Source organism: Eschrichtius robustus, chromosome 1, assembly GCF_028021215.1.
Source record: "Eschrichtius robustus isolate mEscRob2 chromosome 1, mEscRob2.pri, whole genome shotgun sequence".
Lineage (NCBI taxonomy): Eukaryota > Metazoa > Chordata > Mammalia > Artiodactyla > Eschrichtiidae > Eschrichtius > Eschrichtius robustus.
The window spans coordinates 47,329,156-47,338,732 of NC_090824.1; the positions used below are offsets into that span (position 1 = coordinate 47,329,156).

The 9,577-nt window shown below is 38.1% G+C and overlaps 1 pseudogene; it reads left to right on the forward strand.

Annotated features, from left to right (window-relative positions):
- The first annotated feature begins 302 nt into the window (after positions 1-302).
- LOC137752544 (nuclear cap-binding protein subunit 2 pseudogene) lies at positions 303-707 on the forward strand (annotated as a pseudogene).
- Positions 708-9,577: the final 8,870 nt, after the last annotated feature.

The following is a 9,577-nucleotide window of genomic DNA, read 5'->3' on the forward strand; positions in this document are numbered from 1 at the left end:
GATGTTAGAATTACCAGAGGGGGCATTTAAAATAACTATGATTTATATCTTAAAGGCTCTAGTGGAACATTTGTGAGGTTTCAGCAAAGTGATAGAAACTCTAAGAAATAAAAACTATTAGAAATAAATTTTAAAGTCTATTTAGAATATAGATAGCAGAAACACAGACGAAGGATAGGCTCCTAAATAGACTCAACATAGTTGAGGAAAGAATCAATGAACTTGAAAATAGACCAATAGAAATTAGCTAAATGGTTTCATTATTCTTGGAGTGACGGCGCCCTCGGCCACTTCTCTGCACTATGTCAGGTGGCCTCCTGAAGGCACTGCGCAGCAACTGCTACGTCAAGCTGAGCCAGTACTGGGACCAGCACTTCTGGCGTGACAATGAAGAACAGGAAAACTTACTGAAGAAAAGCTGTACATTGTATGTTGGAAATCTTTCCTTCTATACAACTGAAGAACAAATCTATGAACTCTTCAGCAAAAGTGGTGACATAAAGAAAATCATCATGGGCCTGGATAAAATGAAGAAAACAGCATATGGGTTCTGCTTTGTGGAATACTATTCAAGAGCAGATGCAGAAAATGCCGTGCAGTACATAAATGGAACGCGTCTGGATGAACGGATCATTCGGACAGATTGGGACGCAGGCTTTAAGGAGGGCAGGCAGTATGGCCATGGCCATTCTAGGGGCCAGATATGAGATGAGTATCGTCAGGACTACGATGCTGGGAGAAGAGGCTGTGGAAAACTGGCCCAAACCTGTGAGTGGTGAGAGCCCCATCAAGAAAAACTCACTCCTTTGGCCTGTTGAATTTGACGTGCATTACCCAAGGTCTGCAAACCTTCCCATTTTTACCAAGCTTTAATCAATGTCTCTACTGAGCTGGAAGCCTCTTCATGGTTTTCCTCTTAAAAATTATTAAAGGACAGAATCCAAAAGAATGCCTTTAATTCTATAGTCTTAGCATCTTGGTCGTGTGTCAGATTACCAGAATAATTTACCAGGTCAAAAATTGTGTTCCTTAGCAACAGACTTGATGTATAATATTGACCTATCAGCCAAAAACACACTTCTTTTAGGAAGATTGGAAAAAAAAAATTTAAGTGTTTAGCATGTTTACATCTAAGTAGGTCTACCTTGGAGCCTGGAATTACTATTTTTAAAATTTTAAGTTTGCATGAGATAAGTTTAATAAGTGGAGTTTTGCTATGTAATGTAGCTTTGCTCTAAATTAGGAATAGATGTTTGATAACTGAATTTTTTTCTATGTTGAATTTTAATCTCGAAAGGAAAACTTAAGAGTCAAGGGAACTTCCTAAATAGTTGGTGCAAAAGTAAGCCTTAGACAGTCGCAGGGGACACCACCTCTTATATGCTTTATCTATCAGGAAATTAGGTCAGGACTTGAAGGGTATTTACTAAACACATTTTTCAAAATATGTGTTTCAGCTAACACTAAAAAAACCAAGGGTCTGTATTACAGGGAACCTCAACTACTCTAAGGGCGGGGGGACGCTGTCAGTAGGAAATGGGGAGGAAATATCAGGAGATGTGAGTTAAAGCATTGCCTTGACATGAAGGTTGCTGTGAGAGCCATCAGATCTATTTTTTTCATTTTCAAACTGATCTTGGGAATTGAGTGGGTCTTTTTGTTTTTTGTTTTGTTTTTTAAAAAGAACTTAAAGATCAAGAGAATGCTTAACAAAAACAAAATCAGAAATGCTTCCCTGGGGAAATGTTTTGGCTAATTGTCATACTGAAGTCTGTCTTGTTTTTTCCCTAACTGTGCTAAGTTTCAGAGCCTGGATAGTGAGCTGGTGGTCTCTACAGAGAAGGGAGTCTAGAGGATTTATTTTGCATTTGTAAGGCAAGAGAGAATTTCTCTAATATTATGTGAACTATTGCTCATCTTAAACTGGTAGTCTAGTATAATTTTCCCTGATATAAGTGAAATTTTTTCATCTAGCAACAAAGTATCTCCTAATTTCCAGTAGCTTGTGAAGTTGGGGCTGAAGTATCTCAATGTGAACATCTTTCAAGTTACAGTAAGTGTATGTTTTCTCAAATTTAAACTGGCTATTTGAACTTTAAAAAATATCTCTAAATTAGTTGTAAGTATTTAGGAAAATATTTGTAAATATCTAATTTAATGAGGACATATAATTCATTATTAAAATCTTTTTACACTGTAGTTTGAATTAATATATTATATATTTTGCAGTAAAACATAACTCAGATTTCTATAGGCCTTAAAACCACAGCAGTGGTTCCTATTTGAATTGTCTTCTGTAAAAGATTTCAATAAAATTGGACCAACTTAAAAAAAAAGAAAGAAATTAGCTAAATGGAACATGATGATAAAAAAAGAATTTAAAAAAAACAGAGAATTCAAGATCTGTGAGACAATAATGAATGTTTAATCTACAAATACTGGAAGCCTAGAAAGTGAAGAGGGAGAGAACAGGACAGAAGAAATACTGGAAGAGTTCATGGATGAGAAATTTCTAAAAATAAAAAAAGACATCAAACTACAGATCAAGATGATCAGAGAATCCCAAGTAGGACAAACACTGAGGAAAACAAAAACAAAAACAAAAAACTTCTGCAACCAAAGATAAAGAGAAAATCTTAAAGGCAACCAGAATAAAAAGATCTATTATATATAATGAGACAAAGACTAACATTAGCAGGCTTTTAGTCAGAAACTGTGCAAGCCAGAAAACAAGGGAAGCACTTCTTTACTGAAAGAAACTGTTGGCCAGAATTCTATACTCAACAAAAAGTATTTTTTTCAAAAATGAAGGTGAAATACTTTTTAGTTCAGCAAAAGCAGGCCAAATTCATTACCAGCACATCTGTGCTGCAAGATATGCTAAAGGAAATTCTTCAGGTAGAAGGAACATAATATCAGAGATTTAGATCTACATAAAGAAATGAAAAGTGCCAGCAATAGTTAAAATGAAGGTAAATGTAAGTTTTTGTGTTATTTTTAATCATCTAAAGATAATTAACTGTCTAAAGCAAAAATACAGAAATGTAATGTGGTTTACAACACAAGTAAAAAGTATGGCATTAGCACAAAAGATAAGAGAAGGAAACTCTCTCCTGCATAAAACCTGCCAAGGATATAAGTCAAAGTTTGACTGTCACAGGAAAGAAAGACAGGATCACTAAGAAAGTCCTGACTCTGAGAAAGAAAGACCATTCATTGGAGGAAAGGCAAAAAAATGTTCTTTTCAACAAATGATTCTGGAACAAGTGGACATCCATACGAAAAAAGAGAATTTACCATACTTCACACCATTTACAGAAATAAATCCACTGGAGAATGGATCACAAAACTAAATGCAAAACCTGAAACTATAAAGTGTCTAATGGAAAACATAAAACTTGTTATCTTGGATTCCTAAATATGACGCAAGCCACTGCCTAGGGGAAAGTATTTGTAAAACACACATCTGATAAAGGACTTATATCTAGAATATAATATTAACAATTCTCAATGTTCAATAATAAAAAGACAAAGACAAGTTTTGAATGAGTAAAAGATTTGTGTAGACACTTCACTGAACAAAAATTTTAACTGTCAAGTAAGCCCATGAAAAAATGCTCAACATTATTTGTCATGAGAAAAATGCAAATTAAAATACAAAGAGATACCACTACATAACCTATTAGAATAACTAGAAAAAAAATTTTTAACTGACAATACCAAGTGTTGACCAGGATGTGGAGCAACTGGAACTCTCATACCTTGCTGTATGAGAAGGTAAAGTCACTTTAGAAAGAAGTTTGAAAGTTTCTTACAAAGTTAAAACATGCACTTACCATTACAGCCCAGCAATACCACTCCTAAGTATTTACTCAAGAGAAATAAAACCCTATGTTCACATAAAAGCATGTATGTAAATGTTTGTAGCGGCATTATTTATAATCACCAAAAACTGTAAATAACTCTTCCTCAACTCATGAATGGATAAGCAAATTATGGTACAAGCATTCAATAAAAAGAAACTATAGATACATACAATGACACGAATGAACCTCAGAATAATTATGCTGAGTGAAAGAAGCCAGGCTTGAAGGCTACATACTTTATCTTCTGTTCATATGACATTCTGGAAAATGCAAAATTATAAGAATAGAAAACAGATCAGTGGTTTCTAGGGGCAGAGGCTAAAGGAGAGTTGCTGACAAAGGGTAATGAGGGAATCATTTCAGGCGATAGAAATGTTCTATATCTTGATTCTGGGAGTGATTACATGACTGTATGTGTTTGTCAAATCTCATAGAATTGTACGCTGAAAGAGAAGCTTTTTCTGAATGCAAATTATAGCTCAATAAATTTGACTTTTAAAAACACCTTTGCCAGTAGTTATGAGAAATCTGTTTGGAGGTGTCTATCTACTACCTTCACAATTTTACCAAGATTATGCTGGTGACAAATGAGTCATGAACCAGAAACACCCTCAGTAGTTTGACACCAATGTAGATTAAGTATAGTACCCAATTTATCCTTACTCTGGTGGATAATTTCATGAAAATTTTTTGCAAGGTCCCATTTGAGCACCTCTGTTGCTAACAAGAAGCCAGAGTGCCAGAGACTATTCTCGTGTGATTTGCATCCAGATTTCTCCTAGTATCTTTTTCTGACTCTGAAGCTAACCAGTGCCATTCTAGAATAGACTTTTTGAACCTCTGCAAAAACTTGGTCTCAGGGTTCCATATGGGCTAGGATATTAGCAAGGGCTGCCTATGAGGCATAATGATCAGCCCGAGCATTTCTTTTAGCTTCCATGTTTTCCTCCTTTGCATGAGCTTCTAGCTTTAGAGTAGCCATCTCCTTAGAGGGCATTAGATCACTCGAAAGTTCTTTAAGCTGCTGACCATTTTTAAAGGGTTTCCTACCAAAGTTAAAAACTTTTGTGGGGGCTTCCCTGGTGACGCAGTGGTTAAGAATCCGTCTGCCAATGCAGGGGACACGGGTTCGATCTCTCGTCCGGGAAGATCCCACATGCCGCGGAGCAACTAAGCCCGTGCGCCACAACTACTGAGCCCGCGTGCCTGCCTAGAGCCCGTGCTCCACAACAAGAGAAGCTACGACAATGAGAAGCCTGTGCACCGCAATGAAGAGTAGCCCGCGCTCGCCGCAACTAGAGAAAGCCCGCGCACAGCAACAAAGACCCAACACAGCCAAAAATAAAAACAAATAAATAAATTTATAAAAAAAAAAAAAAACTTTTGTGGTATCCAAAGCATTTCAAAACCATGAACTTATCCAAAATCATATCTACTCTCATTGTGTGTGTTAAATCTCCTAGCCCTAGCTATCTGACAAGCTCTGATGGGTACAATGAGTCCTGCCACCTACACAAATTTTGCCTCTGGCAAGAGGTCATATTTTGAAATGTGAAGTCACACCTGTTATAGTGCATCCAACCTGTTTCAGTTTTAAGGTATGACTTGTCAACAAATAAGATTCAGTCTGAATTTCCTGAAGTGATTTTAGTAAATCAGTTTGGGGCACAGTTCACAAGCAGAGGTTGAACATTGATGAGTTTCTCCTTCTTCAGATTATGGAAGAATAACAGAATTTTAAAAACCACACTGATGACTGGAAGAACATAGTAGGATTTCATAAGAAGTAACCCTACTTGCTGAGAGTGTTGCACGTTATCAGTGTGCAATGAAGATTATACAGCATGAGGGACCATTAGGTTAAAGGACACCCTAGATCCAAGTCAACAGAAACCTCCACTAGTTTAGCTGCTGCAGCTGTTGCCCTTAGGCAAGGCCAGCAGGTTTTGCCACTGAGTCAAGAGACTGTAGTAGCTATTGGTGTTTGATGAATGCCAAGAAGGTGAAAGAGAACTCCACGGTCTTGTTCAAGGGTTTACAGAGAAGTGGTTTGGTTACCCATTACTTAGTAAAATCATATGATGGTAAGGCAATTTCAGTAGCCAGTGAGATCCAGGAATCTTCTTAAATGTCTCTTTGTACTAGTCCAGGAAATTTTTTAACAGGTTGTAGTCTGTCAAAGGTAAGGGATTTACTGCTGGATAAGTCATGTTTTAGCTAATAACAAAATTGTAACTTTGGTGGGGGGGGGGGGAGAAATCTTACATCTTTCCAAACTAAAACAGCAAATCCATAGCCGGATTAGTCTTAGAGCACACCTCATCTTTGGAACACAACCCAAAGGTCATCCACAAATTACATGAGAACAGAACCACAAGTTGTGGTTGAGGACTTGTGAAAGGAAGAAGGATACCTCAATAAACTCCTGGGGCCTAATGGTTCAGGTATATTATTGACTTTCCCAGGAGAAGGCAAATAAGCACTGATTACTTTGATCTAAAGGGACGCTAAAGAAAGCAGAACACGGATCTATAGCTATAAAACATACAGCCTCTAAGACACCAAAGATAAAATAGTCTTTGGGTTTGCTACTATGATGTGTATAATAAGAAATCTGACTGGCCTTTGAATGCAGCTGTATTGCCCAGTGGTAGAAATAACCCACTAGTTCTGTACCTATGTAACTGTCAACCTAAATAAAGAGGTAAAATGGGGCAAGCTTGAGTTACCAGAAATTGAGTTTATTCAGGAATAGCAGAGGAATTGCAGTTTGGGGAATGCATGCTGCAGCAAGCTACAGGTAAGTCTGTTGAGGGTTTGGGGAGGACTGTATTTATTCACAGGGGTACAAAGATTGGGGAGTCCAGCCAGAGTCCAAGTAGTAAGTACGTTGGCTTGAGGATGGGGAGAGATTCTTAGTAGATGTTCATGGGTCAGGAGATAAGTCTCAGTCTTCTGTAAATCAGGCTTTTAGGAAAATCAGTCTCTCAGTTGTTAAGTTCCTTTCTTCTGATGGTGCATGCATGAGATTCTCCATTTCATATCAGGGTTCCATTTTAGATTGAAATCCTTTTACATAACCGTACCCTATATGAGTAGATGTGGCTGAAGGGTGAGGCAAGGAGGGGGGGAATTGCTAGGCTGATACTGCTGACTATGATCTAGAACAGCATAGTGGCCTAACCTAACATCCCTTCCAAATTTGGAAAAGTTTGTGTATAAATAAAGAGAAGGAGGAATCTTCTTAGCTGAGGTAAAGGAATAAACAAATGGGTTATGCAATGAGGGAAATACAATGCTACATTAACACTTCAGAAGAGGCTCAGAGCAAGAAATGATATTGTCTCTTAGCTCAATCATACCGGATGCCTGAAAAGGTGAAGCTATGTATTGTTGAGATCATTTCTGCTTTTGGAACCTGACAGGATCGAATGGAAGCCGGAAAACCTGACGACCTCACCCTGGAAGCCATTTTTGTCATGTGATAAGATGATGGACTGGACTAATTATTAATGACTAAATAGGACTGTAGTAATGTGCCAGTATCTTTTGACTTTATTTTTCAGGCTACATCTACCATATTGTACACTGGCATTGTTAGTAAGATTATAACACTGAATATAATACTGATATTGATAGTCAAATGTATTAGGAGATAAGAGTTAAAATCCTGCTGTCTCTACCCATCACTGGCTGCTCCAAATGTTAGGCGTATAAAAAGAATGATGGCCAAAGGCCAAGGGGTGGCCTGCTGTGTAATAAAGAATTTCACTGGCCTTTACCACTGGCTCCTGGGAGAGAGACTCTGAATCCTTGCAATTTCCTGAGTGATAGGAGTTTCTTTGTTATTTATAAGCCCCTTGGATCACACCTGAGTTTATGCTAAGAGATAAGATGATTCAGGATGGGGCCTGGTCACCAGAAAGACCAGCCATGTGATTAGATAGTTGGGAATTTGAACCAGCCTGACCTCAGGGGAGGAGAGGAGGACTGGGGATTGAGTTCAGTCATGTGGCCAATAATTCCATCAATCATGCCTCTGTAATGAAACCCCAATAAAAACTCTAGCTTCCTGGTTGGTGAACACATCAATGTGCTGGGAGGGTAAGGCACCCTGACCCCATAGGGAGAGGGTGGGAAACTCTGTATTTGGGACCCTCCCAGACCTCACCCCATAAGTCTCTTTACTTGGCTGGTCCTGATGTGTATCTTTTATAATAAAATTGTAATTGTAAGTATAACACTTTCCTGAGTTCTGTGAGTCATCCCAGTGAATTATCAAACCTGAAGGGGGTGATGGGAACCCCCTGGATTTGTAGCCAGTTGATCAAAAGTGCAGTGGCCTGGGGCCCTCACTTGCAACTGGAGTCTGAAGTGGAGCCGTTGTTATTGACTCTTCCCTTTAACCTGAGGGTCTGACACTAATTCTGAGTAGTTAGCACCAGAATTGAATAGTTTTGCAGCACACCACTTGGTATCAGAATAACAGTGTAGTGTGGAAAGACTATCTTGTTTATGGCCCCCAGGACCTGAATGAATTTACATCCCTGCCCACTGGGTTTTCTGACTGAGAAGATAGGAGTGGAACAAGGACAAGAACAAAGTATAATAATCCTCCCATTCATTAGCCTATGAAATTACCCAGCCCATAAAAACTAACCATGGCATATTTCAGTGCCTCTCGCCTTCTGAGGTGGCCCACATTCTTTCTGTGAGTGTGTTTCTCTCTAAATAAATCCACTTCTTACCTATCACTTTGTCTCTCACTGAATTCTTTCTGTGAGGAGACATCAAGAACCTGAGCTTCATTAAGTCCTGAGACCAGGTGTGTAATCTCAAAAGACCGTGGGTTCAAGTCTCAATCTGAGTTGCAGTTTCTAATAGGAACACCATCTATAGCGTCTGTAAATTCCTCTAATTTCCTTCACACTCAGCATCTTTTAAGTCATCCCAGTGTCATCTTATTCTATCTTTTCCATCCACTTATTTTGCATCTGAGCTTTCCTCTAATATATGACCTATTATACAATCTTACAATAATGTAAATTTCTTTGCAAATTCCTCTTTATTTTACCTAGGCTTTCAAAAGTCTTTAAAATGTCTCTCGGGTCAGAGTGAGACTAGGGAATAAAATCAACCACAAGTGATTTTTCCTGCTCTCAGTTAAGGGTTAACTGGTGTTTGGGGGGTTTCTGGCTGCCCAAGAGAGAAGGGGAGCCTATCAGGAGATACAGGGGCAGAGGGAAATGGAGGAGTAGAAATAGTAGGATAAAGCCCATTAGATTATCTCCTGATTTGTTTAGATTACTTTATGTTTTTCAGAGTTTTGTTTTATGCCATGGTCAAGCAATCCTTTCAGGAAGCAATTTTGGAATCTGAATTTCTTCTGGTGCTTCTTCATAACAACCAAAAAATGTAGAACCTTGGATGTTTTAGATTTTGTTCTCTTTTTATTCTAAGGCACCTCTAAAATGAACAATTTTGTCCATATCAAAGGGTCCCCAAAATAGCCACTGTAATTCTAAATTATCATTGATGAAATTGTGCATTTAGAAAGATAAGTATACAAGACTGTGTTATAGCTTAAACGTACATAAGAAATAGGAATCTGGCTCAAAGAATGTATTAACTCAAGTTTAGACCAGAGTGGGCAGCTCATTGGCTACTTATATAAATAAAGTTTTATTGAAACACAATCTTGTCGATTTATT